Source organism: Bacillus rossius, chromosome 3 (assembly GCF_032445375.1).
Source record: "Bacillus rossius redtenbacheri isolate Brsri chromosome 3, Brsri_v3, whole genome shotgun sequence".
NCBI lineage: Eukaryota > Metazoa > Arthropoda > Insecta > Phasmatodea > Bacillidae > Bacillus > Bacillus rossius.
In genome coordinates, this window is record NC_086332.1 from 117137445 (window position 1) to 117161370 (window position 23926).

At 37.1% G+C, this 23926-nt stretch overlaps 1 long non-coding RNA gene across 1 annotated transcript; it reads right to left on the reverse strand.

Annotated features, from left to right (window-relative positions):
- Nucleotides 1-14087: 14087 nt before the first annotated feature.
- LOC134531184 (uncharacterized) lies at nt 14088-17037 on the reverse strand. The gene is made up of 3 exons (XR_010074958.1): nt 16833-17037; nt 16387-16744; nt 14088-14602 (listed from the first exon to the last, which is right to left on the reverse strand). It is a non-coding gene; the product is annotated as an uncharacterized LOC134531184 (long non-coding RNA).
- Between the last annotated feature and the right edge of the window lie 6889 nt (nt 17038-23926).

Below are 23926 nucleotides of genomic sequence, written 5' to 3' on the forward strand. Positions count from 1 at the left end.
AACTTCTTATTGAATATAACTATGTTTTCCTTTATTCGATGCTTGTTTGGTTGAGTGATTCTCATTGGCTGAGTTCCCCACACATTGACTCTGCGGGCCAACTGCAGAAACAAACGAGAGGTCAAAGGTTTTTTATTTTAAGAAATCGGGAGATTAAACTGCGAATGTTTCCTGTCTCTATAAGTATTAAAGTGTTCGTTAACTCCTATCCCAGACCTCTTTAACTCGAACCCATCATAGTTCGTTTCTTCGATAGCTATGTGACTGACATTGGCTAGAGGCCTTCTAGGGAGTATCGAACAACGTTGACCCAATATGGCTCAATATCTGGAAGATCGAGCTTCTCTATGAAGTATAATTAAGTAAGTGTGCATAAAAATATGTTCAGCTGCATTTAAGTTTCTTTATTAAAAGTAACTTAAAATGAATACATGATTCAAACACTTAGTATGGAAATATTGTAAACTTTTATCTACACAAAGAACATAAATAATGTTGGTAAACATTAAAAAAAAATTAATCCTTAACTTTAGACCTCTTTTCATGCTATATTTTGATAATTACATCCATATTCCTCAGGTAAGAACACTTTTAATGTTCTTGGCCTCTTGATTCAAGAAAATTTCTCATACAACATCCCTTTCATTAAAACGGATGGACTGGTTACTAATGACTAGGAACGCTATAGACTGGACTCCGTTCACATTCATGCTGCTTCAATGATTGAACCACCGTTTACTTGAAGGACACTGAGCGAATGACAACCCTCAGCAGAGGAAGTATTGACTCACAAGCATTTCAGTAACAGGTGTCACGAATCAGTGATATTTGCCCCGAGTATACAGAGGACTGTGAAGACTATCCTAGCGTAATTTGAAACAGTGAATTTCTACAGTTTCTACCAATGACAGACACCTCTAAAAACTCTTGACACAGCACAACTGGCCATGAGCGAAGAGTAAATATTACAACAGCCAATGAACACATGACATAGGTTTCTTTACGCATATGTTGTGGAGTCTAACCTAGCTTAAGAAAATAACACGAATCATGCGGGTCTTTACATATGAGTCATATGAGTCCATTAGATACTGTTACTTAAATCACAAAACTCTAGGAGTGCGTGCCACGACCTGTAGACACATATAAATTAATAATTTGCACTCTAACAAGTCATTGGCTTGCTAAGTAAAGTGTCTCGCATAAACACGCCTCGTAAATTTGGTATGTTCAGTTTTCGAGCGTACTTGATTAAATCTATATTGGTGAGCGGACGTTTTAGCAGAGAATTTAAGATTTTTTCTATAGTTTCTTTCTCATACCTCGACCTAATTTGTGAGGCTGCAAGTAGAGTCCTCACAGGTTTTTTTACCTATTGCAATGGCTTCTAAACAGGTGTTGTGTCTTTGTGCTTCCATTAACTGCTTGCGCTCATTCTTCGAAGTGTTGACTGGTCGCACTATACCGCTCGTCGCACCGATGAGGCCGCCGAGAGCACCCAATGCAGGTAAAAGCAAATGAAGAAATCCTCCAATAATCTTCTTGTCGAGAGTCTGTATTTTTTGCTTGGCTTTTTGCACGCCTGCACCAGTCTTGAGTTTGGTTTTGCATGAATTATTCTTTGACTTGATGGAGCTGGCTCGACGAGAACCCAGTCCTAATTTCGTCTCGGTCTTCATGATCCTGCCGCGATTTTATCTCCTAGTCCCGCGTCTGGTGATTTACTTATACCTTCGGCTTCCTGTGACAATATCTCAACTCGGTGCCATGATTCCAGATCCTTGCTTATGGAATAGGCAATATCGTGCTGCTTGCTTTTTTCGTCAAGATAATTAATGCCCACGTCACCGCTAGCTAGTCATTTGGGTAGTTTCGTTCCTGTACCACAGAACCTGTAGCCGAAAATGTGTAGCTCAAAAGGCAGATTGTTTATCATTAAGTTCACAAGTCCTGCACAGATGTGTTTCATGTCCTTACCTCTACGAATCATTACGCACAACCAAGCAGAAAGTGTAAATGTATTTGCTTTTGTACAATTTCACCAGTACAATGCAAGTCGTCAAGCAAAAACTGTGATTGCCCGTGCACATTACGCAAGATGACGAAGACAGTCCACGCGAATCGCGGCATGGTTCGTTATTGCATTCTACCATAATATGCATAATGGCAGACCCATCCAACTGCGGCAAAACGTGCGTTCTACTGAGTTTTCTGGAAGAACCAAATGGTTTTAGGTTCAAAAATGTGTACTTCTATTCCAAGTCTCTGCTACAGTCAAAGTACCAGCGTCTAGCTACGGTTCTACGATCTGTTGATGGCCAAGAGTATTTCCCATTTAATGATAATACAAATGTGGTGTCTCCTAGCGAAGCGCGAGCCAATTCCGTGTTGGTTTTCGACGATGCCATTTGCGAGAAGAAAGGAATAATACAAGAGTAATTTTCCATGTGAAGACACGCCAAAGTAGACTGTATTTACCTATTTCAGACGTACAGTCGTATACTAAAACATCTCCTACGGGACAACGCGAACGTCATATTATTTGTTAGTATAGATGAACTTAATTTACGTCACGCTTATAATGATCACGTAAATACTGAAATTAATTTTATGTGCTCCTTGAGTTAGAAAAACAAGCATGTATTCCTAGTTAAAGTCTAGGACTGGCCTTTATATAAGGGCAGGTACAGACAAGGTTCCGATCAGTTTATCGTCAAACATGAGTCGTAGCATTTAGAAATTCGGTCGCAGCAGTCGCACTACCGAACTGCATAGTTTTCGAGTCTCACGACGCCGATATCCGGAAATACATTACTTTGCTTGCTCAAAAAGGAGAAAGTGTGAAATACAAATTATTATAGTACCAGCTAGTAATTGAACAGCGCGTGGAAGTCTCAGATTTTCGAACTCACAACATGATCGAAGTATTCAACGCACAAAGACGCGATGATTTGAAGACTTTCCAAAGTTGTCTGAATGCATCACTTACTCATTGACAACAAAATCATATTTTGCCAACCACAAGAACGATGTTTCTGCGGACGAATAAAAAAGTATAAAAGGAAGTCTTGCAATATGTTTTCAGTCAGTATAATGTCGAACCTGGCCAGTGACCTTCATCGAGCTATACAGTCTGTTCGTGAAAAATATCTACCTAGAAGAGCCAGACTTTCACGTGAGACGGAAACTGAAGTGATATTTAAACCAATTACTAGTCGTCTCGACGAACTTAAAAATAAGGCCGAACCAACAATCACTGTGAAGTTAGATATAATGATGAAATGCCAACTACAAAGAAGAGGAAATATGAGCCAGATTGTGAAGAATAGGACTTTACGAGTACAGTGTCTATGCACAAGAAAAAATTGCGGAAAAGAGGGCACCAAGTTAATGCAATAGTCCGGCCATACCTGATATCTTTCACGAGTATTAATAATAACACAACCTATGGAGTGTACAGAAAACATAATAAGTGATACCTTGGTGCTCAAAAATTCACTTTTAACCTGGAAATATCGTGCGTGTAGAAGAGTTCAAAACGCACGGGACTCCGAGACTGTACGAATTGCTGTTTCGTAGGGAGTCTAATTTTCGCACGAAGATTTACAAAGAGTACAAAAAACTGCTAGAACTAACCAATGCACATTTTTGCGATTACGATCCGGAAAATGGCATATATATATACACACACACATGAGAATCATGATAAAATCGACAATCTCCCTAACCTCTTCAGTGAACTAGCACTACATGGAGAAGGTTTAAAAAAGCTAGAAAGTGGTTGGAACTTTGACTATGTGTATTGGGACGACCCTAATGAATTGATTGATCGCCTTAGAATTCTACATGCTTCGCTTAGTGTAGGAAACTATTCGCATATCAACAAAATAGTCTCCATACTCGAAGAACTGAGGGAAGCCGCCTACATACAATGAGTCGAACCGGAATCGCTCGCGAACTTCATGCTCCTGAGTAGTGTGTAATAGCCGGTCCGAGATCAGGGTTCAGGGTGTTGTGCCGGTGCCGGGGTCCACCATCTTGGATTTGTGACGTCACCGCGGCAAAAATTCCTCAAAATTCCTCAAAAATGACTCAAAATGACTCAAAAATTCCCGTTTTAAGAACAAATTTCCCGTTTTCGAGGGAAAAATTCCCGTTTCGAGGAAAAATTTCCCGTTTTATTCCGTAAAAATCCCAGCGGCTAGAAAAGTCCTAAAAGTGGCTTAAGCATCCTTAACTCAAGCCACTGTTAAGCCGCTTGACCTTGAAACCGAACGCCATATTGGAGCCGCCATCTTGGATCCGCCATCTTGGATGACGTCATTGTGTTCTCGAACATTCCGGCGATGTGATATCCGCCATTTTGAATTATGATGTCACTGTTTCAATTTCCGTTACGGCCGCCAACTTTAACTTTTTTATTTATCATCTGATTTTAATGAATTTTTTTTTAAATTTATAAAAAAATTCACTTAATAAAATTTTAATAAAATATTTATAAAAAAACAAACATTAACGACACGGATTTCGGAGCCCTCGGTTCGAACCCGGTGAGGGCAAAAAAATAAAAATGGCGACCTAACTTTCCCCCCGTGGTGGCTGCTGGCAGCTGACTCCCACCACTTTTTTTTTCAAAGTATATATAATGTCATCTAGTATGACGACATGTCCGCCATCTTGTCTTCGATGCTGGAAGCCATCATCATCATTGTATCGTCGGCGAGAGTGCGCTGACGCCATGTTAGTTTAATTCTTACCCGCTAGAGTGCAGTAATCATTTATTACTGTGACACCCGCCATCTTGAAATTTGGACGCCATCTTGAAAATCCGTAATTTTTATGCCAGAAATTCGGGTAAAATTCCAAAATTCATTAAATAAATCACTCATCATTTTACAGATTGATACGATCGATTCCTGTCCTCGGTTCGATACCCGATCGATGCAATAATGTTTAATTTTATGTAAAAAGAAATAATAATTTCAATAAACCATGTTAAACATTCGTAAAGAGACTTTAAATCCTCTACTACCATCATCCTATCAGACATCAAGACCACAATATTGGAAATTCTTAATTGTAATGATAGAAATTCGGGAAAAATTCCAAAAATTCATTAAATAAATTTGTAATCTATATACTGATTGATTAGGTCGACTAAGGTCCTTGGTTCGATCCCTGGCGGATACAAAAAAAATTAAATATAACATCTATTTAACATAATAGTAACAGGTTCGATGAATTAAACACCACAAGTTCTTTTACAAACATAATATTTATTACATAATCTCTATTCTACTACAGGATCACTTACGAAAGATAGAAAATTTATAATTAATCATTTAGTACCGCATCGGTGTGAAATGACTAATTCTTAGCTACTATCGGTTTATACTAGACAGAGTCTAACCAGAACCTTTACTGACATAGTTCTCCTCTTCTTGACAGAGTTTCCGGACACCGTGTTTAACAGTTTGCTTCACATCGTTAGAACTGTAAATTACTGCAGCCGATGTCTTGAATGCACACTTTTTCACTTTGTCATCGAAAGGATATGGATTTCCATATAGACAGTCCAACCACAAGTTATATATTAATGGACCGTTTGTTGCTACGTCATCAGTAAGCTGATTGATTATGTCCTGTCTGATATCATCAAGAAAAGTACAAATGTCCTTTGACTCACCGAACGTATTTAGATAATAGTAGTCCTTCAATGTTCCACGAAACGCAGTCTGCGCCAAGTAGAAGCCATTATCGTTCACTTGTAATGCTCCGAACACAGTCTTAGGTTTAGGTCCATGTTCAGACGTCATAGCAATCAGTTGCTGCAAATCTGTTTTTTTGATTGTACGCTCACGAGCCTTCAACCTAAACCGAGGAGTCGAAATGTCTGCAGGTAGTTCAGCAGTAGGCACACGGACTTCACCTTTACAGTTTTTCGCATGTCGTCGCAAACTATCAATTCGAGTAAACCATTCATGACACTCATCACAGCGAAACTTCATGCGAGAAGGATTCTTCTTGCATTTGCTCCTCTCATGTCTTCGTGCATCATGAGCAAATGCGAACGTCATATCACAGTAGCTGCAAGGATACCGGGGTGATGAAGACGAACCTTTCAGACCCGATCCAGATACTGACGTTGCAGCAGTTGCACCATCTCCAGGCATTCTCTTATGAACATCAATGCATCGTTGTTGTATAGAAACCTTTACTTTCTGCCGAACAGCAGGACCTTTGCATCTCTTCATGTGCGTTTTCATATTATCTTGTCTTGCAAATTGCCTGTGACATTTCTTACAGCCAATCATTTTGCGATAAAGGTTCTTGGCACATTCTCTATTCTCATGTCGTCGAGCATTACTGTTGTTTGAGAAAAAATGTCGCAGTAACAGCACCGATGTTCGTTAGTCGTTGTTGAATCATCACCCATTGAAGTCTCCATTGATGGCGAAACAGCGTCCGTTGAGGTTTCCTGTACAGCCAGCACTACCGGCATTAAAGTCTCTTCTGCTGGTGGTATCACATCTGTTGAAATCTCCTCCAATGTTGACGTCGTCGTTGTCAACGGGATCTGCACCTTCTCCATCGTAGCTGTCGTCAAGGTTCCCGTAGTCGACGGTACAACCTCCATCGAGTTCGACGTTAAAGACGGTAAAGATGCCATCGAGGTCTCAAGAACAGCTAATTGACACGACTTATGCACCAGAAGAAACAAACTAGGCGATCCTTACACCGCCGACGTCAGTAACAAAGTGAGCGACCTGCTGTCTAGGACTCGCTTATATGCATGCACCGTATGGAATAATACGCTAGTCAAATCAAGAACCATTTACAATAATACTTAAGTCAAATCTACAAATTAAAAAAGAGGATCATTTGATCGAACAAAAATTCGATCTCTCCAATATACGCCAGGCTCCAAGAGCTACAATTCGCGTCATCAGATCCATCTACATTTAGCTCCTATGCTTCAATTGACCATTAGCTTCAAGTGCTCCAACAGCTCCATCAGCTCCAACACGTAATGTACGCAATGTACGCGCAATACATGCAATTTACGTGCAATAAATGTAATGATCACAAAGTACACACAGGAAACGGAACGTACACACACTACACACTGGAAACGGAATGTATACACAGTACACACAGGAAACGGAACGTACACACAGTACACACACACAGGAAACGGAACGTACACACAGTACACAGGAAACGGAACGTACACACAGTACACACAGGAAACAGAACGTACACACAGTACACACACACAGGAAACGGAACGTACACACAGTACACACACAGGAAACGGAACATACACACAGTACACACACAGGAAACGGAACGTACACACAGTACACACAGAGGAAACGGTACGTACACACAGTACACACACAGGAAACGGAACGTACACACAGTACACACACAGGAAACGGAACGTACACACAGTACACACACAGGAAACGGAACGTACACACAGTACACACAGGAAACGGAACTTACACACAGGAAACGGAACGTACACACAGTACACACAGAGGAAACGGTACGTACACAAAGTACACACACAGGAAACGGAACGTACACACAGTACACACATAGGAAACTGAACGTACACACAGAAAATGGAACGTACACACAGTACACACAGGAAACGGAACTTACACACAGAAAACGGAACGTACACACAGTACACACAGGAAACGGAACGAACACGTAATATTCACGCAATTGACGCACAGTACACGCAAAGTACACGCAATTTACGCAAAGTACACGCAATGTACGCAATGTACGCAATATATATATGCAATGTACACACAATGATTACTATTCGTTCGCGCAAGACAAGCATTTAATGAAAACGAAGCACGTTTGGACGGAAATTCTATAAAACGAAAGCTCATTTAACGAAAAGGAGGAGCATTCTCTCGTTCATTTAACTTGGTAGGATGCGATCGTCAATGATAAGTTAGGATATAATCTCTCCAACAGTCTATGAATCCAACAGTTTATATTTCCATTAGCCATCGACTCCAACAGTCATTGGCTCCAACAGTCATTGCCTCCAACAGTCATTAGAACCAACGTCAATTTGGTTCATCAGCTCCAATGATATTTGGTTAGAATGCTACGACTCTAAGAGACTATGAAACTACAATTCTACGAGTGTACAATACTCCTCCAACTACCATCAAGTGTACAAAGCTCCAACTACTTCAGCAGCATTATGTTATAAGATAACATGACTGCTTGTTTACATAGCTACAAGTCAACGAGGCTACTTGGCTACGTAGCTACAAGTATACAAGGCTCCAAGACATCATGACTACGCGACTACGAGCCATAAGGTAACGAGACTACGTGACTACGGGTATTCAAGCTTACGAGACTGCGAGGCTACAAAGCTACGAAGCTTCTAGAACATAAGTTTACGAGACTGCGGGAATACAGGACTACAAGTCTACACGAGTACTTGACTACGAAGCTACAAGTCTACATGGCTCCAATTGCGGCATCTGTCTTCGTCTGAATTTTCTCTTTGACTCCAACTGCTACAGCAGCATTATGTTATAATAGTACAAGGCTACTTGACTACGAAGCTACAAATCTAAATGGCTCCAATTGCGGCATCTGTCTTCGGCTGAATTTTCTCTTTGGCTCCAACTGCTACAGCAGCATTATGTTATAATAGTACAAGGCTACTTGACTACGAAGCTACACATCTACAAGGCTCAAATTATCACATCTGTCTTCGTCGGCATTTTCTCTTTTGCTCCCACTGCTCCAACAGCATTATGTTATATGATTCCATGGATACTTTGTTACGTAGCTACAGGTCTACGAGGTTCCAATGCATCATGTTTACGAAGCATCCAGAACACAAGGTTACGAGACTGCGAGGCTACAGGACTACGAAGCTTCCAGGACACGAGGCTACATGACTACGAGACTACATGATTCTAACTGATTACAATAGCACCACTCAGTGGTGAGAGTTAGGTTATCTAATGCAAAGCAAATTGATGCAAGTAGTTCTGGCTGTCATCAACAGATGTAGCCACGTGTTTCTTGCAGGTCAATATTAATTAGTTATTTTATGTGGGATGCAGGATGCTCACTAACGATCGCAAAAGAAGGAGGGCTTCGCTAGACACCAAGGAGAAGGAAGTTCGTCTTACATGTTAATGCTTCGCTGATGTCTCATGGCATATTATTTGACTGAGTAATGGTTGTTTATTTCTTTAATTCCACCTGGTAAAATTATTGCAAATGTCAATTTATTAGCAGAAATTCACTAATTAAATGTAACTCTGAATAAAATGACATGACTCATTAAGTAAATATCCTTCATGCAGAGATCGATTTCACACAAATAATCAGCAGCACTCGGAGAAAATCATTAGATGTTGTGCCGTTTCTAGGTATGGCACTCGTGATTTTATGAGTAGGAAATTAATTTATTCACATTTCTTTTTTTTTAATCTTTCATGTTAAATAAATTTTAATATATTTATGCAAAGATTGTATTTAATATTTATTTATCTTTACATATTTCATTGTCTTAATGTTAAAGTTTTGTGTAGCTATTTAATTAATAATGTCTTAAATGTGTTTGTTTCTATTATAATCAAATGTGTAAGGGAAACACTACTACAATACTGGTTCTATGAATATTTTGTTTTGTTTGTATAATTCTACTTGTTGTAAACTCTATGATTTCTGTCGTGCCAAACGAAAAAGACTTACCTTGCCCTTTTCAATTTCTTTTCGGCCATTTGGCATGTAATTTTTTGGTGCGGATGTAAAAACTAGCACAAAATGTAACAACTTATCTGTTACCGCCGTTTTGGGTGAGTAAATGTATCGTCTGTGGGAAAAGTGTATCCCATGATAATTATTTTTTATGTTTGGAGGTTAATATTTTTGTGGTTTCATTCCATAGCGGTTCGAGTCATGGGCCTCATCCTGGCTTTGGTGTTCCAGGAATCTAAATTCATTTTTAGGAATTGACCTCTTCAAAACAAAGGCCAGAAATTTCATTATTATTATTTTAAGGTTATGTAACTGTTTTAAACTTCTACGTGATCATCATGCAAGTTTCTACTATTGAACTTGAATCAACGAAATCATATTGATTTCTACACTTTGGAACATTTCCGGCAATTAATTTTTATTCTGAAGAAAGAATTATAAGAAGACTTCAATAATTTAATATTTGTTTGATGAATTAATTTTTTAAATAATATTTGTTGATAAACTTAACCTGTTTTTACTTAAATCTTATATAAATACTTGGTACGTACCTAGTTGTTCACGAGCTCGTTACTTTAATATATAATACTCAATAACATTTGTTAATATGTTAATTGTTTTGTCGATGTTTGTTTTACATTGTTGTTTTTACAAAGGCATATAATTACAACCAGCACCAATCTGATATTTGTGTTATTTGTTCCCAGTGGTTTATTCCAATAAGTTTTAATTCCTTTTAACATATTATGTTTGGTTATAAAGGGCAATGTATTCTCATGTCTCTATAGTAATTTATACTAATCCTTTGGTTAATACATAATAACAAAGTACAGCAAATGTAAACGATCCGACATATCTGAAACTTTCATGTGTTATAGTGTCCTTGGGTAACTTCCAATGCCACACATTGAGGTTATGTAGGATGCTATAGCCATAGAGGTATAATAGGTAGAGGGAGCGTTGGCTATACCATGACATGTATAACTGTGTGGTCAACACCTATCACGTGACTTAAGGATAATTTGCGCGGGAATTCAAAGTTTGTTTCAGATTCGTAATTACAAAAGCATGAACGTAACGATTCTGTAGGCGTTCGCTGATCATTAAATGAGAGTATTTATACCTTTGGGAGTGTTAGATGTGCTATTCAGAGAAAATATTTTACCAAACATGGATTTTCTCTAAATAAGGCTGGAAAAGACTTGAGTGAAAAATTCAGCAATGTACAGTTACTTAAGAAGGAAGATGATGTTCCTCTTTATTTTAATGATAATTTAATGATTGTTCCAAAAAACTTGTAAACGTACATGTGTTCTTTGTTGTTAAATTGTAATACATACTATACAAAAAAATATTATAACTTTTAAATAGGTTAGTGAGTAACTGGTTTGATTCTACAAAAAAAAATTTAAATAGAAACCACTTTTTATTATAATTTTGAAATAATGAGTAAAATAAATAGTTCCTAAGATAAGTTAAATAATGTTACTCTTAATTTAATTAATCAAAATGTTAGAGGTGCTGTCACCCACCTCTCTGTGAGGGATAGCAAGGAGCACCTAGCAGGGTTACTGGCAAATAGAAGTAATATTTTTTTTTTCAGTTAACTTTGATTTTATTTTGTGAGGTGATTTAATGTGAATTATATGGTGGAAAGTACTCACAAAAAAAATTGCTAAATTTTCTTTTCGTAACGTACAGTATGATCAATGTGGTAATTTTCCAAATAGAATAACATTCTCAACAGCAACAGCTATTGGTAATATATTTAAGAATAACTAAAAATTATCATACATTTAGTACAGGAGCTATTTTAAATGGTCAGTCTGAACATGATCCACAGGTTTTGAGCATAAATTATAATTTAAGTAATGTAAATAAGTCTATAACAAAAGTTAGATATAAACAAATATATGACAGCTCTCTTAAATTACTATAATTTTCTTTAGTCAAAATCTTGGGAGCCTTTAATGTTTCAATCTGGTTCTTACAACTTTATAACAGTTTTCAAAAGATTTTATTATTTCATTTCAATGCTTGTTGCCCCATAAAATACTGTAGTACTCCCAAAAAATCTATATATCAAAATGCATGGCAGGGCCGTAGCCAGGATTTTGTGAAGGGGGGGGGGGGGTGTCCCATTTTGTGAAATGGGAGGGGGGTCCAGTTTTTCATGAAAAGGGGAGTGGGTAGGTTAAGTTTTGATTACATATTTTTCATTGGGTTAAATAAAACTCTGTCACACTAACACCTTAGGAAACAATTCACTTATAGAAGTCCATTACTTACACACATAAATTAAAGTAGTGATTTTGCTAGAGAAAAGACAGATAAACATTTTATATTTTGGATTTGTGTGGGAAGAGGGGGGAGGGATGCATTGTTGTAGGCCACTATGAGGATTACAATAATACTTTCAAATTAATCCCTGTGTAACCTTGTGTACTGCTTATAATTTTCTTATTTTGATTTCACTGGTTCTTATTGTTTTAAAACCCTGAAGGGAAAAAGGGGGGGGGGGTTCCGTAACACCCCCACCCCCCGGTTACATCACTGTCCAAGGTTAACAAAGGGTATAGCTAAATCTTGTCAAGTTAAAAGAGACATATCTAAAATCTAGAAATACGGGTCTCCTTGAAGATAAAATTTATTATAAAAAATATAGTAAAAATTTAAAAAATTAAATATATAAATTAAAATGAAAAAGTAAAAACATTAACAACTCTTCAAATAAAATCAAGACTTTGTGGAATACCTATAGTAAGATCTTAAAAATCTACTTTTCATATACAAATGAAACTCTGTCTTACCTGATGTGTTGTGTGTGTGTGTATATATAAAAATAATTGTTAATTTATTTATTTTCGTCCATCTGAACATACAGACATTTGCACAAATGGTATAGGACACATCAAGAAATATAATTTAACATACAAACAGTAAAAGTTAAAAATACCAAAAATCCAGACATGGGGAAAAAAAATCAAACTGGTGTTACAGGTACATATACAGCTTCTAAAGATAAAATTTTAAATTTGACAGTTGACACAAGTTTAACACAAAATGGTTGCAGAAACATTAATACAAGTAGAAGTATAGGCTTGATACAATAATACAATTGTATACAGTTAGGCCCTACAATTTAAACAGTAGTAGAACAGTTACAATTACATATTTTACAATACAATTAAAACATATCTTAACATAACTACATGCATAAAGTTAAAGTAGTAATACAGTAGAGACAAATATTGTACAAGATATGAATTACGAATTACAGTAAACTCCCTATTATCCGCGCATGCTACGAAACAAATACAGTACATATGTAAATCTGTATTTTATTACAAGTGAGCAAATTTGAACTCTACTGACGAGTGTATTGTGTGCAGTATACAGTAAAACGCAACAGATGTGCCCAGTGCGAAGGCGCAGATGACTCACGAAGCGGCTTTGCAACACATTGTCGGACTGCTTCACTATTTAGAGGAACAAGACGACGATGCGCAGTTGGCTGAAAAACTTATGTTGCGGAAATTCAATCAAGAATTAAGAAAAGATGTTTCCAAAGCAAGATACAAAAGCAACTGACTGATTTTTTTCCAAAAAGTTGTAAATTTCAAGAGTTGTGCTTTTTATTGTCTAATGAAGTGTCTGAGTACGTACAGTATGTACTGTATCCTTGTTACGAAGTAAGTACCGAGCACTTTTATGTTTACATCAGTGATATTTATTGTATGTTAATTATTCAGTAAAATACTACAATTTTAGCATTATTTAATAATTTTTTCTGTAAATTGTAACTTTTACTGTAAATTAATTTTTAATATATTAAGTTGAAATTAATATTTCCTTTTTTGTTTCCCTTTTTCGGCTCTTTTGCGGATTATCCGCGATTTTCACTTTCCGCTGTGGCCCTGCTACTTAATTTCGCGGATAATCGGGAGTGTACTGTATCTCGTAAACATTGAAATTGTATTTATAAATAATCAAAAATAAAGTAGGTATAAAGTGGAAGTTAAGGTTGTTCTATTTAGATAGTCTGCTGTGGAGTAGTAGCATTCTTGAAGTAGCAAGTTAAAAACTTTTTTTTTAAATTGTTGAAAAATTTTTATTTCCTTAATGTTCTGCGGTAGGTTATTGAATAATTTTGCTCCTTTAAAATGCACTGTAATAAATACAAGGGCGCCCATACCCATGTTCAGGGGAGGGCCATGCCCCCCTCACCATAGCTTTCAGGAAAAGAAAAATTTTTAGGTGTTTTTGAAGATTTTTGGCAAATTTTAGTAATTTTTGGCACTTTTTGAAGGTCTGCTCCCCCCCCCCCCTCCTTTTCATCCTATGGGCGCCCTTGAATAGATGTGATAGCGCAGTTCACCATTTCCACGTGTACGTTTTGTTTATGCCTTGTATTGTGTGTGTGAATCTGTGAATTAGTTTTGTATGAATTGTGCATAATTTTATAATTTATTTATTCTACATCTAGTGAGACTTGTACTACAAATAGATTTATGGAAAGTAATACAAATAAATAAAATAATATTGCTTTGTGTAACTGTTGCATTACTGTGATGCAAAAGTTATATTATGACTTTAGACCGAACTTACTGATTAATGTAAAGGCTAGTGCTTAATGCATTGCAATTTCTTAGTGGTTTTAATTGTAAACTTCTTCACAAGTCTTTTTTTCTCATCCTCAGTGCATTACACTTATTTCTGTGGTTCTTTAGTCCATTTTTCACAATAGCAAGAAACTTCTTGGCCTTCCTCGGAGACTGAATATCCTGTTCATTAAAGTCACCAATGTAATGGTATCTTGGAGAAACATAACTGGTGCCACCTGTTGAGAGCACAACTAATGAAAAAATATTCAACACACAATTTGAACACAAAACTCACATCTCGATCAAATAACACAAAACAGACACTACACAGAAGTGACATAAATTAAATTTTTTTATATGATAGTTGACACCATCTAGTAAAACATTACAGGGGTTAAATTGACTAATTTTCATTCATTGTAGCAAGGACAGATAGAATTTATTATATAATGATAATCATGAATTTAGCACACAAGTTTAGAACGCCATTAGTGGACATAATAAAGGATAATGTACTGTGAAGGAGGATAGAGTGGGAGAAGAGGGGATGGCAACCAGGCAGTCCACAACCCAATTGCGTGCCACAGATAGAAATTTTTTTATGCATAATTCTACAAAACATATCAAGTCACACTCTATGAAATCAGTATAGGCTAACGTGTGTGCATTAAAACACTACTATCATAAGCCTACTCATAAAGAAAGTCATCAATAAAATATCAATAGTGCACCAGTTTTGTTAAACATTTTCACTGTATCAATTGTGGATGTAATACTAATTGAAGCATAGTATAGTATTTACTCTAGGGGTAAAGTCATAATGAAAGTTAAAATGCGCTCAGAAATTTACAACTGCAACTTCCAAGGCTCACTTAAACCAAGGATGTAGTAGTAGTGGGTATCCTACATCAGCACCAACTGAAATTTGAGTCACATGTCAATAACAAAGTTAAACAAAAACAGTAAGTTAAATTAATTTGTGGTACCTAGTTATAGTAATGTTGGTTTGGTGGATGTATTGGAATTTGAGAGAAAATACTTTACCAAACATGGCTGGAAAAAACTTGTTAATCGAAAAAATCTGCAAAGTAGTTACACAGTTACTTAAGAAGGAATATGATCTTTATTTTAAGGTTAATTTAATTAATGTTCCAAAAACTTGTAAATGTATGTTCTTTGTTTTTAAATTGTAACACATTTGTTCCTTGAGTCCACCAGACTTTTAAAACCTATAATGCATTATAATACTTTAACTGTGTCTTAATTAGGCTTTGAAAAGAATAAATCTACTGATAATGCAATATTTAAACTAACCACGGAAATCTTAGCTCTAAATAATCATTAAGATGTTATTAAAATTTTTATGACCTACCTAAGGCTTTATTGTGTAAATCATGAAATCCTTATTTAAAAACTGGAATACTATAGAATAAGAAATAATTTCAAAAATTTACTTAAATCTTACCTTAATTCTAGAATACAAAGTGTAATTACAAAAGATAACATGACATGAACAAATTCAACTTCTAATACTCGGATCATTTACCATGGAGTTCTCAAAGGATCTGTTCGTGTCTGTTTATTTATATAATTATTACTCTTTTATGTACATTTGTACTAATTTATCCTTTACATCTTTAGGTATACTCTTATATTGTTTTGTATGTTGTATCTTTTACTTATCTGTCTTACCTATTTGATGTTATATATATATATAACATTTTATTATTATAATTGACTTATTTTACATCCAATGAGACTTGTACTCCAAATTTATTTAGGAATTTAATAAAAATAAATATAAAAAAATATTGCTTTGTGTAGGCCTAGAACTTACTAAAATAGAATAGCTAGGTTACAACATTGTGTTGCATATTATATCAATGTATAACAATGATGCATTCAATTAACTATCCGGAGATCACTAGCCGAAATGATTACACACCAAGTGGATGCAATACTTTGTTGCACATTTAGGTGAAATATGATTATAACTTTGTTAAGTGATGTATTTCTTTACCTTCTGCCTCTGTTGACACATACGTTTCGGACGAGTATGTCGCCTTTGTCGTATCTCGGACATAACCTTGTTTACTTCTCTTTCCATTAGTGTCGTGACATTCCTCTACAACACAACTGTTTGACTGGTTTCCTCGGGTTTAGAGTGGTAAGCAAATGCGGAGGGAAATCGAAAATTGTGGGAACAGCAGTGTTCTTTAGCCATGTACCACCAAACTTCACTATATCGAAGCACTCCTCTTCGAAATGTTTGGAACATATTTTTGTCGCCGAAGTTGCTTTGAAATCTTGTCGTCTTACTTTGATTTCCCACAACCTTCTACGGTTTTCATCCTTCGGAAAACTGAAAAAGATTAAAACTGAGAGATAAAAAGCCAATTATAGCTCTCAAGTACCAAACACCAGAGTACTTTTAATGCTAATATTCACGTAAATAAGCATATTTACTTGTGAAAACTTAGCTGGCTTCCTTTATGATGTATTGACTTGCATCCAAACGCACAGCAATACAGAACCATTTTCAAAAATTAGCACATAACACGTATTTTCGCCCCGATGCGATATGTCAACAACAGCAATCGTCCTTAAGTCACGTGTTTTTCGAGCCAACCATGTTGAACACGCATTTGTGACGTCACGCTCTCTCTACCCATATTACCTCTATGGCTATAGCAGATGAATACCTTTCAGTCAAAACAATATGTCACAATGTCTAGCCAGGAATAACCAGAAGCACTTGGAGAATACCATCAAATTATTAACAAGAATAATCAGGAGCACACGGAGAAAACGTAATGACAAGAATAATTGGGAGCACACGGAGAAAACCATACACATATTGAAAAGAATATTCATGAGCAAACATAATAACAAAAATAATAGGGAGCACACGGAGAAAACCACCACACGTTTTCTTTGATATCATAAAATTACAGGGAAAAATATTTAATAAATAATAAAAAATTTAAAAAAAATACAAAAATACATAAAATTCTGGCTTGTACTAGAACTATATCTTTGCTCAACAATGAGAAGTTCACAAGCTAGCAGAATCTGTTTATGTATTCTTGTATTTTTTTTAAATTTTTATTATTTATTTGTTATTTATAAAATATTTTTTCCCTGTAATTTTATGATATCAAAAAAACGTGTGGTGGGTTTTCTCCGTGTGCTCCCGATTATTCTTGTTATTATGTTTGCTCATGAATATTCTTTTCAATATGTGTATGGTTTTCTCCGTGTGCTCCCAATCATTCTTATCATTACGTTTTCTCCGTGTGCTCCTGATTATTCTTGTTAATAATTTGATGGTTTTCTCCAAGTGCTTCTGGTTATTCCTGGCTAGACATCTAATGATTTTCTCCGAGTGCTGCTGATTATTTGTGTGAAATCGATCTCTGCATGAAGGATATTTACCTAATGAGTCATGTCATTTTATTCAGAGCTACATTTAATTAGTGAATTTCTGCTAATAAATTGACACTTGCAATAATTTTACCAGGTGGAATTAAAGAAATAAACAACCATTACTCAGTCAAATAATATGCCATGAGACATCAGCGAAGCATTAACATGTAAGACGAACTTCCTTCTCCTTGGTGTCTAGCGAAGCCCTCCTTCTTTTGCGATCGTTAGTGAGCATCCTGCATCCCACATAAAATAACTAATTAATATTGACCTGCAAGCAACACGTGGCTACATCTGTTGATGACAGCCAGAACTACTTGCATCAATTTGCTTTGCATTAGATAACCTAACTCTCACCACTGATTGGTGCTATTGTAATCAGTTAGAATCATGTAGTCTCGTAGTCATGTAGCCTCGTGTCCTGGAAGCTTCGTAGTCCTGTAGCCACGCAGTCTCGTAACCTTGTGTTCTGGATGCTTCGTAAACATGATGCATTGGAACCTCGTAGACCTGTAGCTACGTAACAAAGTATCCATGGAATCATATAACATAATGCTGTTGGAGCAGTGGGAGCAAAAGAGAAAATGCCGACGAAGACAGATGTGATAATTTGAGCCTTGTAGATGTGTAGCTTCGTAGTCAAGTAGCCTTGTACTATTATAACATAATGCTGCTGTAGCAGTTGGAGCCAAAGAGAAAATTCAGCCGAAGACAGATGCCGCAATTGGAGCCATTTAGATTTGTAGCTTCGTAGTCAAGTAGCCTTGTACTATTATAACATAATGCTGCTGTAGCAGTTGGAGTCAAAGAGAAAATTCAGACGAAGACAGATGCCGCAATTGGAGCCATGTAGACTTGTAGCTTCGTAGTCAAGTACTCGTGTAGACTTGTAGTCCTGTATTCTCGCAGTCTCGTAAACTTATGTTCTAGAAGCTTCGTAGCTTTGTAGCCTCGCAGTCTCGTAAGCTTGAATACCCGTAGTCACGTAGTCTCGTTACCTCATGGCTCGTAGTCGCGTAGTCATGATGTATTGGAGCCTCGTATACTTGTAGCTACATAGCCAAGTAGCCTCGTTGACTTGTAGCTATGTAATCAAGCAGTCATGTTATCTTATAACATAATGCTGCTGAAGTAGTTGGAGCTTAGTACACTTGAAGGTAGTTGGAGGAGTCTTGTACACTCGTAGAATTGAAGTCTCATAGTCTCTTAGAGTCGTAGCATTCTAACCTAATATCATTGGAGCTGATGAACCAAAAGACCGTTGGAGCCAATGACTGTTGGAGGCAATGACTGTTGGAGCCAATGACTGTTGGAGTCGATGGCTAATGGAAATATAAACTGTTGGATTCATAGACTGTTGGAGAGATTATATCCTAACTTATCATTGACGATCGCATCCTACCAAGTTGAATGAACGAGAGAATGCGCTTCCTTTTCGTTAAATGAGCTTTCGTTTTATAGAATTTCCGTCCAAACGTGCTTCGTTTTCATTAAATGCTTGTCCTGCGCGAACGAAGCGTAGTCATTGTGTGTACATTGCATATATATATATATATATATATATATATATATTGAGTACATTGCGTACATTGCGTGTACTTTGCGTAAATTGCGTGTACTTTGCGTGTACTGTGCGTCAATTGCGTGAATATAACGTGTTCGTTCCGTTTCCTGTGTGTACTGTGTGAACGTTCCGTTTTCTGTGTGTAAGTTCCGTTTCCTGTGTGTACTGTGTGTACGTTCCGTTTCCTGTGTGTACTGTGTGTACGTTCCGTTTCCTGTGTGTGTACTGTGTGTACAATCAGTTTCCTGTGTGTACTGTGTGTACGTTCCGTTTCCTGTGTGTACTGTGTGTACGTTCCGTTTCCTGTGTGTACTGTGTGTACGTTCCGTTTCCTGTGTGTGTACTGTGTGTACAATCAGTTTCCTGTGTGTACTGTGTGTACGTTCCGTTTCCTGTGTGTACTGTGTGTACGTTCCATTTCTGTGTGTACTGTGTGATCATTACATTTATTGCCCGTAAATTGCATGTATTGCGCGTACATTGCGTGTTGGAGCTGATGGAGCTGTTGGTGCACTTGAAGCTAATGGTCAATTGAAGCATAGGAGCTAAATGTAGATGGATCTGATGACGCGAATTTTAGCTCTTGGAGCCTGGCGTATATTGGAGAGATCGAATTTTTTTTCGATCAAATGATCCTCTTTTTTAATTTGTAGATTTGACTCTAGTATTATTGTAAATGGTTCTTGATTTGACTAGCATATTATTCCATAAGGTGCATGCATATAAGCTAGTCCTAGACAGCAGGTCGTTCACTTTGTTACTGACGTCGGTGGTGTAAGGATCGCCTAGTTTGTTTCTTCTGGTGCATAAGTCGTGTCAATTAGCTGTTCTTGAGACCTCGATGGCATCTTTACCGTCTTTAACGTCGAACTCGATGGAGGTTGTACCGTCGACTACGGGAACCTTGACGACAGCTACGATGGAGAAGGTGCAGATCCCGTTGACAACGACGACGTAAACATTGGAGGAGATTTCAACAGATGTGATACCACCAGCAGAAGAGACTTTAATGCCGGTAGTGCTGGCTGTACAGGAAACCTCAACGGACGCTGTTTCGCCATCAATGGAGACTTCAATGGGTGATGATTCAACAACGACTAACGAACATCGGTGCTGTTACTGCGACATTGTTTCTCAAACAACAGCAATGCTCGACGACATGAGAATAGAGAATGTGCCAAGAACCTTTATCGCAAAATGATTGGCTGTAAGAAATGTCACAGGCAATTTGCAAGACAACAACGATGCATTGATGTTCATAAGAGAATGCCTGGAGATGGTGCAACTGCTGCAACGTCAGTATCTGGATCGGGTCTGAAAGGTTCGTGTTCATCACCCCGGTATTCTTGCAGCTACTGTGATATGACGTTCGCATTTGCTCATGATGCACGAAGACATGAGAGAAGCAAATGCAAGAAGAATCCTTCTCGCATGAAGTTTCGCTGTGATGAGTGTCATGAATGGTTTACTCGAATTGATAGTTTGCGACGACATGCGAAAAACTGTAAAGGGGAAGTCCGTGTCCCTACTGCTGAACTACCTGCAGACATTTCGACTCCTCGGTTTAGGTTGAAGGCTCGTGAGCGTACAATCAAAAAAAACAGATGCGCAGCAACCGATTGCTATGACGTCTGAACATGGACCTAAACCTAAGACTGTGTTCGGGCATTACAAGTGAACGATAATGGCTTCTACTTGGCGCAGACTGCGTTTCGTGGAACATTGAAGGACTACTATTATCTAAATACGTTCGGTGAGTCAAAGGACATTTGTACTTTTCTTGATGATATCAGACAGGACATAATCAATCAGCTTACTGATGACGTAGCAACAAATGGCCCATTAAAATATAACTTGTGGTTGGACTGTCTATATGGAAAGCCATATCCGTTCGATGACAAAGTGAAAAAGTGTGCATTCAATACATCGGCTGCAGTAATTTACAGTTCTAACGATGTGAAGCAAACTGTTAAACACGGTTCCGGAAATTCTAGAAGATATATGTCAGTAAAGGTTCTGGTTGGACTCTGTCTAGTATAAACTGATTGGAGCTAAGAATTAGTCATTTCACACCGATGCGGAACTAAATGATTTATTATAAATTTGCTAGCTTTCGTAAGTGATCCTGTAGTAGAATAGAGATTATGTAATAAATATTATGTTTGTAAAAGAACTTGTGGTGTTTAATTCCTCGAACCTGTTACTATTATGTTAAATTGATGTTATATTTAATTTTTTTGTATCGGCCAGGGATCGAACCAAGGACCTTAGTCGACCTAATCAATCAGTATATAGATTACAAATTTATTTAATAAATTTTGGAATTTTTCCCGAATTTCTAGCATTACAATTACGAATTTCCAATATGGTGGTCTTGATGTCTTATAGGATGATGGTAGTAGAGGATTTAAAGTCTTTTTACGAATGTTTAACATGGTTTATTGAAATTATTATTTCTTTTTACATAAAATTAAACATTATTGCATCGATCGGGTATCGAACCGAGGACAGGAATCGATCGTATCAATCTGTAAAATGATGAGTGATTTATTTAATGAATTTTGGAATTTTACCCGAATTTCTGGCATAAAAATTACGGATTTTCAAGATGGCGTCCAAATTTCAAGATGGCGGGTGTCACAGTAATAAATGATTACTGCACTCTAGCGGGTAAGAATTAAACTAACATGGCGTCAGCGCACTCTCGCCGACGATACAATGATGATGATGGCTTCCAGCATCGAAGACAAGATGGCGGACATGTCGTCATACTAGATGACATTATATATACTTTGAGAAAAAAGTGGTGGGAGTCAGCTGCCAGCAGCCACCACGGGGGAATGTTCGGTCGCCATTTTTATTTTTTTTGCTTTCACCGGGTTCGAACCGAGGGCTCCGAACTCCGTATCGTAAATGTTTGTTTTTTTATAAATATTTTATTAAAATTTTATTAAGTGAATTATTTTATAAATTTAAAAAAAAATCATTAAAATCAGATGATAAATAAAAAAGTTAAAGTTGGCGGCCGTAACGGAAATTGAAACGGTGACGTCATAATTCAAAATGGCGGATATCACATCGCCGGAATGTTTGAGAACACAATGACGTCATCCAAGATGGCGGATCCAAGATGGCGGCTCCAATATGGCGGTCGGTTTCAAGGTCAAGTCCTGATAGCGGCTTAACAGTGGCTTGAGTTAAGGATGCTTAAGCCACTTTTAGGACTTTTCTAGCCGCTGGGATTTTTACGGAATTAAACGGGAAATTTTTCCTCGAAACGGGAATTTTTCCCTCGAAAACGGGAAATTTGTTCTTAAAACGGGAATTTTTGAGTCACTTTGAGTCATTTTTGAGGAATTTTGAGGAATTTTTGCCGCCGTGACGTCTAAACCCAAGATGGCGGACCTCGGCACCGGCACCACACCCTGAACCATGATCTCGGACCGGCTATTACACACTACTGTCCTGCAAGGGGAAAATACCTTCGTTGCAAAGTCATAGTTCATGGAATTGATGATTTATTCCAGGCGGACCTTGTTGAGATACCATTTTCCCGATTGAATAAAGGTTTTAGTACATGTTGACAGTCATTGATGTGTATAGAAAGTTCGCTTGGGCTAGACCTGTGAAACCGAAGACTGCAACTGATGCCATGGGCAATATTTTGCGTGATGGTCGTGTACCGTCGCACCTGCAAACAGATCTCAGTAAGAATTCTACAATGTGACCTTCAAGGCTATGATGAAGAAGTATGGAATCAAACACTACTCTACATTTAGTAATGTCAAAACCCCCATTGTCGAAAGATTTGTCAGAACTTTGCGCACCAAGATTTGGCTACAGTTCAGGGCTAGTGGAAATTACAAGTGGCTTAATAGCTTGCTGAAACTTACAAGCGAATACAATTCCACAGTGCATTCTACCCCGCAAATGAAGCCTAAAAAATAGTGTTTTCCAACACCAAGAAGAAAGTGTGCCGTTGTGCACTTGTTGTGTGGGCATGCGCCCATTATTGCTTATATATGTTGTTTAATTAAATGCAAACTGGGAGGCTACTTTTTTTATTATATCTTTTTGCAATACCTAATTGTTTTTTTTTTTTTACTTTTGTTTATTTGAAGTATAATGAAATTATTATTATCTTAAGTATCAATTTGTAAGAAATAATTGTTTTTGTATAAAAATCTTTTTTTTGTTAAAATATATTTATGTCTTTGTTAAGCTTTGTGGATTTAAAAGAAAAACATATGGACTTCAAAAGACTTTAAACATCATAAATTAATTTTTCCTTTTGTTTATATTAATATTGTGGTTAAGATTAATTATTGAGTTATTGCACTCAAGTGCAGGAAAGTGTAACATTTTAAGTTTCTCATCTCTACGTATTGTCATATCTATGGTCATCTTCATATTGGAAAGGAAAAGGTAGTACTTTTCTTTCTGTTTTTGTCAGCCATAATGTAGACTTCAAAATTTTTGTGCTCGTCACGTATCCATCGACATCCATGTCGAAAGTTGTGTATTTACTACCGCATTAGGTGAGTTTTACCGCCTTTTCCCCGGGAATCAT